Here is a 9,029-nt window from a genome sequence, read left to right as displayed (position 1 = left end):
TCAGGACACCGTGACCCTGAGGGACAGACTGAGGGACAGACTGAGGGACAGACAGACTGAGGGACAGACAGACTGAGGGACAGACTGAGGGACAGACAGACTGAGGGACAGACAGACTGATGGACAGACAGACTGAGGGACTCTGGACTCTCAGGACGTTCCTGCTGCTCTCGCCTGTAATGTCTCGGTTCTGCCAGCAGGAGGAGCTGCTCCGGATCCTGTAACGATTCCCAGCGGATCTGCAGGAATCTTTCCTGGCTCCTTCCTGGAGTTCGACTCGTCTCTGAATGTTTGGCATCGTTTGTCTCACCTGTCCAGGTGAACCAGCTGTCCTATCAACTCACCTGATGCAGGTAAGGAGGCCTCTGATTGGTGCATCAGAGGAACTGATTGATTTGAATCAGGAAGTGGAGGCAGAAATCATCGAAGTTGACCCAGTGAGGAAGTAATCAGTAAAATTAACAGGTTTTCTGCTGAATTTTGATCAAATCCTGAGAAAAAAAGTTTTTCTTGAACCTGAAAAATATCCAACATGGAGCCTAATTTTCATTTGGACTTGAATAGTTTTGGATGTAGCTGTAGCTATGCTAGCTAACTCTTTAAATGTTTCACCCTGTGGCTCATATTGTTGGTTTTATTTCTGTTCTGGATTATAATCTCATCATATTTATCTTCAGACGGTTTTAAAAGATGCTAACGGCTTTAATGCAACATTTCAGAGCATCAACTTGATGAATCGTTGATGTTGATTTCAGTCATCTCCGGTTTCCTGCTAATGAAGCGAAGTCACTTCCTGTTCAGAGAAACAAGACGATTGTTTTCAGTCATGAAACGATCAGATTATTTTAATCATGTTTCTGTTTCCAGAACATTCAGAGCTGAGTCACATGAGGAGGAGCAGAGTTTCACCGACTCAGTGACTGAACCGAAGACGATTCACTGATCTGGGTTTGGTCTGACCTGGTTTCTGTAAAGGTCAACAGAAACCTTCTCAGTCTCCTTCAGACTGGAAACAAACCAGCAGCAACAAAAGCATCTGGAAAACCAGGTGAGTCGACTCTGAAAGCTTCAACTATTATAAAATACAAAATATTCACATTAAAATCATCCATCAGATGAAACCGATCACACAGAAGCTCAGGTCACTTCTAAGTTTCTAAATATAAACATCTGTATTCATTTCCTGTAATAAAACATATTTTCTGCCATCCTTTCATCACAGCTGGTATCGAACAGAGATCAGTCTGATGATCTGAACTGAAACATCTGGATCTGAAAATAAACCAAGAGAAATGAAAACATCCCAGAATTCCTCAGTTTTCTTTCTTCTGTGTTTTTATTTCTGATTTGAATCAAATCATTTCAGTGGAATCTGAAGCTGCTACGACTCCTGCATCCTGCAGGTGGCGTCCTTCATGCTGGCTGTTTTTCTGTTTTGTTGGACAACAGCACCATCAAGTGGATGTTTACAGAACTGCAGTTCAGCGTTCAGTGTTTCTGTTCTCTGTTTTCATTCAGGATGTTTTCACGAAAAAAACAGAACAGAGACATTAATATGTGTTTTTCTGATATCCAGAGTGATGCTGGAGGTGAAGTGATGATAAAGATCCTCAGTAAAAACTTCCAGTGCTGTAAAAACCAGGACTGGAAAAGAGGAGTTGTGTCTGATTTAAATGTCTCTAATGAACTTTAATAACCGTTTTAACGTTTTAGGGATGAACTGCCAGGTTTCCTCCTGCTCACAGAAACGTGTTTATAACTGAAGACAGTCAGAGAAAACTCTGATCTGTCAACCCTGCTGGTTGACGGATCAGAACCTGAACAGAGCAGCCAGCAGATATCAGCTTTTCCATAAATCCTTGATGCTCTGCTAAGTGACAAACATTTGGAAATATTTGGTGCCCAAAGCTGAATCTCATGAGGAGTTAAATGATTTTAGGCTGAAGCTTTGACTTGTTCTGAAATCGAAACGATTCGTGAAATGGGAACTTATTTGCTGGATCCGCTTCAGTTCCAGAGCAGGAAGAGGACGATGCTGCCGCATGTGAAGTTTTTCATTGATTTTCCATCTGCCATCATATTTGCTGAGGTCCAGAGATGTGAATATTAACCTGATTCTTCTCCATACTGACGCCACATCTGGTCAGAGGCACTTCGTCTGACGCTGAGGTGTCTGCCACACTTTCAGCATCTTTATTGTTTGTTCTGCACACAGATTCCTGCCACAGGAGAATCATCACATTATAAAGTTTCCGGACGACTCGGTGGTCGTGTTCCTCCTAATGGCTGATCGGACCTTCAGCGTAACAGAAGAGATGTGGACAGACGTTAGGAAGGTCTCTATCCCTCCAGGAGAAAACGGTCAGCTAGAGGAAGAGTCCAAGAATGAAAGAACCTGGAAGGACTGAAAGACAGACTGAAGGACAGACTGAAGGACAGACTGATGGACAGACTGACGGACAGACTGAAGGACAGACTGATGGACAGACTGAAAGACAGACTGACGGACAGACTGAAAGACAGACTGAAGGGCAGACTGATGGACAGACTGAAGGGCAGACTGATGGACAGACTGAAAGACACACTGACGGACAGACTGACAGACAGACTGAAGGACAGACTGACAGACAGACTGAAGGACAGACTGAAGGACAGACTGACAGACAGACTGAAGGACAGACTGAAGGACAGACTGAAAGACAGACTGAAGGACAGACTGACAGACAGACTGAAGGACAGACTGAAGGACAGACTGAGGGACAGACTGAGGGACGGCAATCAGTCACATGACGCCTTCAGCCAATCACGGCGTCAGGTGTGAAGCTGGAGACAAAACAGTTTCTGCTCCCAAACATCCAGGTCGTCCCTTCATGCTCTTAATTCACTTTAGGACTCACAGTGTGAACAGGATTCAGATCTGAACCAGTTCAGCTTGGAGCCGTGAAGTTTGACTTGGACTGAACTGAGTGGAGTCGGTGAGAGGCGAACGGAATGTTTGTTGTTTAGCAAGATGGCTGCAAAAAATTATTAGTTTAACTTATTAAAATATGAGTTGAATATTACGAGCTACATGCTAATATCTGGATTGTTGTTTTAAAGACATATAGATTTGTAGATATAATTGCATTTGATTTATAAACATGACCAGTGAAAACAGTTCAGGCTGGTGATGCAGAACCAGGTGAGACTTTAAGGGTTGAAGGTCTGACGGCTCAGTTGGATCATCTCATCTTTGTTTGTTGAGGAAGTGAAAAATAAAATCTTCCACAGTTCAGCTTCCAGTGCGGCTTAGATTGTTTCATGCATCAGATTTTAATATCATTTGTTTTAGTTATAAATCAGATTTTTTTCAAACTGTTGTTCAGCGAAGCAGCAGCAGAAACTTCAGTTCCTCCTGGTTTCACTTCCAGTTCAAATCTTTTCTGGGAGAAAAAATCCACCTGGAGAATCTGGAGCGAGACGCAGACCAGAAATATGACTTAATGTTTGATAAAAGTTCAGAAAGACCTGATAAAGACTGGGAAACACACACACACACACACACACACACACACACACACACACACACACACACACACACACAGCCAGGCAATAACAGGTCAGGTAAACAACCGACAGAGTAAAACTGGAGACTCCAGCAGAGTTTCCCTCCAGAGGCAGCAGGAAAATATGTGATAAAAACTAAAGAAATAAAACAGGAAGCAGCTGATTGGCTGCAAATGAGAAGAGGAACCGATGAACTCCATGGACACAAACAGGAAGTCAGTACACCCTCCATGCAGTTAGTCAGTACACCCTCCATGCAGTTAGTTAGTACACCCTCCATGCAGTTAGTTAGTACACCCTCCATGCAGTTAGTCAGTACACCCTCCATGCAGTTAGTTAGTACACCCCGCGTGCAGCTGGACAGAAGGCTCCGTTTCTGGATGTTGTCCATCCGGTCCATTTGATCGGATCAGAACCGGGTGCAGAATCTCTGCTCTGGTTCTCCGTCTGTCAGTGAATCAGAACTTCATGAAGCTCTGAGAGGCTTTGGTCTGAAACCTGCTGCTCAGGTAGGAACCATGTTGACCCATCAGGTCGGTTTCACCAGAACCAGAACCAGAACCAGACCTGGAACAAACTGCCTGAGATGTTCAGAACCTGCTGGTTCCTCTGAATCTAGACTGAATCATGAATTTATGATCAGATGAAACAGTTGATTTCCTTTCAATGCAGCATTTCTCCAGTTTCTGTTTCTCATGATGTGGCCTAGTTAAAGGCCGACCAGGAGACACGAGCTGCTGATTAGAATCAGTTCAAATCAAATTTATTGCACATTTCAGCAGCCAGGCAGTTTAAAGTCTTCACATCATAAAAATACCATAATGTCCAATAATGGTTCATAATGAATTCATTTCCTTCATGTTTGACGGTTTCCCAATGAAATCAGTCTGTTATTCTCTGATGGAGCGCCACCGCCACCTGCTGGCCGTTTTTGGTACTGAAGCATTTGCTCTACAGGGCAGATCGATTAAATCTGAAGGCATCAAAAATGTAAAATAAATTCAGTTCAAACATAAAAATAAACATTATTGAGAGGAAATCAGAGGATCCATGAATGGAAACAATGAAAACAGGAAGCAGGGATGAAAAATCAGCTCGAAACAAAGAGCAAGCTTTAAAAGAAATACAAAAACAATATTTCTAATTTTTCATGATTGTGGGATGGAAACCAGGATGCAGAGCAGCAGGAGACTGAAGGGGGATGTCTGGAATAATCCATAAATTAACATAAATACACTGAAGAACCGAAAAGGACAGAAAAACTACTGAATGTAGAAGTGAAGATGTGTGTTTCCCTCTGGACCGGCCCGGAGGTTACCGCCTCTGGTTTAAAGCTTCTCCTGTTAAAGATGAGAGAAATGATCAGCTATGATCACATGAATGAAACATTAAAACGCTGCAGCAGGAATTCAGCTCACTGAAACAAAAGATCATTAAAAAATGACTGGAAGAGTTTTCACTTTCAACCTGAGTCCACATGATGGCGCTGTTGATCCATGAATAGGTGAGCCGGTCCCAGCAGTGAGGTTCTGATCCCAGACGGTTCAGAGAGCAGAGCCCAGGTCCGGGACTCGGCTGCTCGGCACCGACCCGGTTTGTGGGAGGAGGAACTGCAGCTGTCGGGTCCAGAAGAAGAAACGGTTTGATGAGTTTGGAGCATCGATATGAAACTTTCACCGGGTTTCCTTCCAGAATCGTCTCCGTCTGGACTCGGCTCTGCTGCACCAGATGAAACCAACTCATTGGTTTTCATCTGGTTTTTTTCAGTTTCGGTTCCATTAAACGGGTTCAGTAGATCAAACATTTCAGCCTGAAACTCTGCAGCTTTTCTTCCTGAGGAGAAAAAACTGAAACTTCATTCAGATTAAATTTATCCTGTTAGAGGCTGGTGGTCATTTTATCTGGACCTTTTGCTCCTACAGGTTTCAGGATGCTGAGTCGTCCTGAAGTTTTGCTTCAGATGTTGATTTTTCTAACCTTTAAAGTCAGAATGTTGAAAATAAGGTGATAAATTATTTGCAGAACTCCTTAAATCTAAAAACCTCTTTGTACAAAACTTTTAAGCATCAGCAGGAAATGGCTGACGTTTCTGAAAATGTTCTCTTGCTCATAGTAAACTTTTATTTTCCTTACGATAAATAATTAAGAATTTTAAAAATTAGGAAAATTGTCAGGAGTTATAATTGTGTATTTTTCCTGGACGATCAGATGATGAGCTTCCATTTCTTCCCTGAACAAGTAAAAAGCAGAAACCTTGGATGAGGAGCGGTGGTTTGTGGTTTCTCTTATCTTTGAACATGAGTCTGGTGTCTGTGGTCAGGTTTTTGTACAGCCTCCTCTACATGTTGCACCACTGTGTTTCTAGAGCGCAGTAGTAAAGGCCTGAGTCTGCCAGGGTTGCTGTTTCTATCTGCAGCTCAGTCGATGTGTCTGTTGTTACTGATCTGTAATGATCGTTGGGAACGTACGACTCCTTACTTTGGTTCTTTGCTCCTTTCCACAGCAGGAACTGAGGAGCCTCAACATCAGAAACTTGTTTATACCAGTGAAGGTTAGGAAGCTTTGATGTTGTCTCATAGTTACAGCGGAGTGAGACAAGTTGTCCTTCTATCCCGTTGACTTCATTACCAACAGGAGAGATGAAGTCTTGAGCCTGAGCTGTTAGACCTGGAAGAAATGAAGCCATTAGACGAACATCGTCCATGAGGGTAAGAGGAGAAGAAAAAGTGGACAAATGTCCCCTGAACAGTATTACTCTAACAACCTGCTCAACTAAATTAACTGGTGAAAAGATTATTAATTAATGGAGCAGATGGGAAAAACCTAAACTCACCTCTAATGAGAGACAGAAGCAAAACGAGGGAGAGCAACATGTCTGGAGTCCTTAGAGCCACACAGCAGATCAACAAGGTTCTTCCACTGCAGCAGGAGGAGGAAATGATGTCACTGGATGAGCTGAAGGTCAGTGGGCGGGGCCACTTCACCTCGACCAATCAGAGAGTTTTCTGCTTCCTCAGCAGCTCTGTCTCTGATCTTTACTGCTTCATGTCTCTGTTGTCTTCAGTCCAAAGACTCAACAACCAGAGGATTAACAGGGAGTGAGGCCCTCTAGTGGCTGCTGTGGAGTACTGCAGGTTTTAGTACAGGGTTTGATCAGACACACATCAGTGTTCCTTGTGGAGAATTTCAGAAACTGCTACATTTGAACGTTTCCCTCTCCTCACTCATTTTTCATTTACAGGGTAACAGGGTTTTGGGTTTGGGGCTTCCAGCAATGGGACACACAGATGGGAGGCTTATGGTACGTATTCTTCCTGTGGATGCTCTGCCTTTGCAGGAATTGTCAATCAGTATCCTCATCTGAGTTTGAAACGCATCTGTTTGCAGTTAGTGGGGCGACTGTGGCTCTGTGGGTAGAGTAGTGTCTTGTGATTTGAAGGTTGTAGGTTCAATTCCAGCTTCCTCCTGCCACATGTCAATGTGCCCCTGGTCACTTAACCCCAAATTGCATATCGGTGTATAAATGTGTGAGTGCAAATGGGTGAATGTGACTCTAGTGTGCTTTGAGTGGTCAAAATGACTGGAAAAGTGCTATATAAGTTCAGTCCATTTACCATTAGTGGGCAGCCAAATAAGGGTGTATAGAACCTGTGATAGAAAATTTTGTATTCATTCTTGATGGAACTGATGATACTTTTTACCATTTATTTATTGATTATATCTGCTGTATTTTGTATTTCTGTAAGATGTGTTTTTCCATTAAATAAGGTTACAGATAATGTTTAGATGTTTCCGCAGCCGTGATAGGAGAAGAGACCTGAAGACATCTTGGGTAAAATGCTTGATCTGATAATTGTCTTAAAGGACTGATGGGTGGAATGTAGTTTGTACCCTGTTTGACCTGAACCCAGGACTAACTAACAAAGAAGTGTTAGAAGTTCCTCCTGAAATCCTTATCAGCTCTCCATCCTGCCATAAAATCATCTCCTCCAAGAGGTGAGGGATAGTTCATGAGGAGGGGGTCAGGGTGTCTCTGTGGCCATTTGGCAGTAGAGATAACATCAGACTTTGGGAGGGTCTTTGTCTTGCTGTGACTATATAACGATGTGATGTGTGTTGTTCAGGGCTCTTCTTCTGACTGCGCTCAGTGAGAAGGGTCTTCAAACGCTTTTGCCTTCGAATAAAGAAACTTAAAGACAAAGATTAATCTTTCTCTTATTATTGAAACAGATTCTCATTCTTTGATAATGAAATTTCCATAACAAACCAAAAGGCCTGCAAGTCATGCATGACCTGCACTGAGGATGGAGTACCCCCTTCATAATGAACCTCACTGGCTATCCACACCTAGTCGGCAAAGCAGCAGGGGTCTGTTGGGCAGCCCCACACTGTCAGAGAAGAAATTATATTTATGGAGTTGTTTGGCATCTGTCTGGTCATTCTGACCCTCTCTTCCCCTCCTCATGTATGAGCAAGGACTGGACACCCCTTGGTTGTTATTTGGTATATGTGAAATAGAGCAGATGTTGATTTCCAAGAGGTCCCAAATATATTCTGAGAACCCCAATTCACACCTAATGTCAAATGGTGCCACAAGTCCTACGTAAATCAAGGGCCATTGGTCGAAGCTTTCCAATATGCACTAGTAGAAATGAGAGTCCGTAAAAAGTGATGTCAGAAGCACCAATCGAGAGATTTTGGATTTTTGGAACGATGTGTCTGTGACGATGTAATTTCTGTAGAAATGTCCTAATAAATCTCTCAACCCGCCAGCCTTAAGCAGTAAGAACCAAGTTATTTCTTTTATTCATATATTCCATGTTAGCCACCTTCTTGATCCTCTGTAACACCCAACAGGCTCCCCTGTCCTTTTCCCAGGTCTATTCATGTATATTTGAGTGAATGTAAAGAGCGATATGGGGGTTGGTAATTTTGATGTCAATAACACATAAAATTGGGCTGGAAGTTACATTTAGGAGACCACAGACTGCCGACTGTAGAGTCTTCTCCATCTAAACCCCAAAACCAAATGCATCTCGGTTCATACTGGGCAGTAGGTCCAGCCCACCAGGACTTGCTGGTCGAGCTTGGAACTTTTACTAAGGTTTAGTTTGAAGCTGCAACAAGAAACATTCTTTAAAAAGCAGAAACCTTGGATGAGGAGCGGTGGTTTGTGGTTTCTCTTATCTTTGAACATGAGTCTGGTGTCTGTGGTCAGGTTTTTGTACAGCCTCCTCTACATGTTGCACCACTGTGTTTCTAGAGCGCAGTAGTAAAGGCCTGAGTCTGCCAGGGTTGCTGTTTCTATCTGCAGCTCAGTCGATGTGTCTGTTGTTACTGATCTGTAACGATCTTTGGGAACGTACGACTCCTTACTTTGGTTCTTTGCTCCTTTCCACAGCAGGAACTGAGGAGCCTCAACATCAGAAACTTGTTTATACCAGTGAAGGTTGGGATTGACGGAACCCGTCCGGTAGTTACAG

At 43.1% G+C, this 9,029-nt stretch overlaps 2 long non-coding RNA genes across 3 annotated transcripts; one reads left to right on the top strand and one right to left on the bottom strand.

The window, feature by feature from the left end:
- Window positions 1–21: 21 nt before the first annotated feature.
- LOC103132068 (uncharacterized) lies at window positions 22–3,281 on the top strand. 2 transcript variants are annotated; one of them, XR_475484.2, is made up of 3 exons: window positions 22–353; window positions 868–1,048; window positions 2,216–3,281. It is a non-coding gene; the product is annotated as an uncharacterized LOC103132068 (long non-coding RNA). The 2 variants fall into 2 exon arrangements; XR_475485.2 differs by lacking the exon at window positions 2,216–3,281 and adding an exon at window positions 1,223–2,207.
- A 330-nt stretch (window positions 3,282–3,611) lies between these two features.
- LOC107835007 (uncharacterized) lies at window positions 3,612–5,877 on the bottom strand. Its single transcript, XR_001660835.1, has 2 exons — window positions 5,014–5,877; window positions 3,612–4,886 (listed from the first exon to the last, which is right to left on the bottom strand). It is a non-coding gene; the product is annotated as an uncharacterized LOC107835007 (long non-coding RNA).
- Window positions 5,878–9,029: the final 3,152 nt, after the last annotated feature.

The sequence above is a fragment of the Poecilia formosa genome, unplaced genomic scaffold, assembly GCF_000485575.1.
Source record: "Poecilia formosa unplaced genomic scaffold, Poecilia_formosa-5.1.2 Scaffold914, whole genome shotgun sequence".
NCBI lineage: Eukaryota > Metazoa > Chordata > Actinopteri > Cyprinodontiformes > Poeciliidae > Poecilia > Poecilia formosa.
The sequence above is the reverse complement of the archived record's forward strand: the minus strand, read 5'-3'. Positions and strand labels throughout refer to the sequence as shown.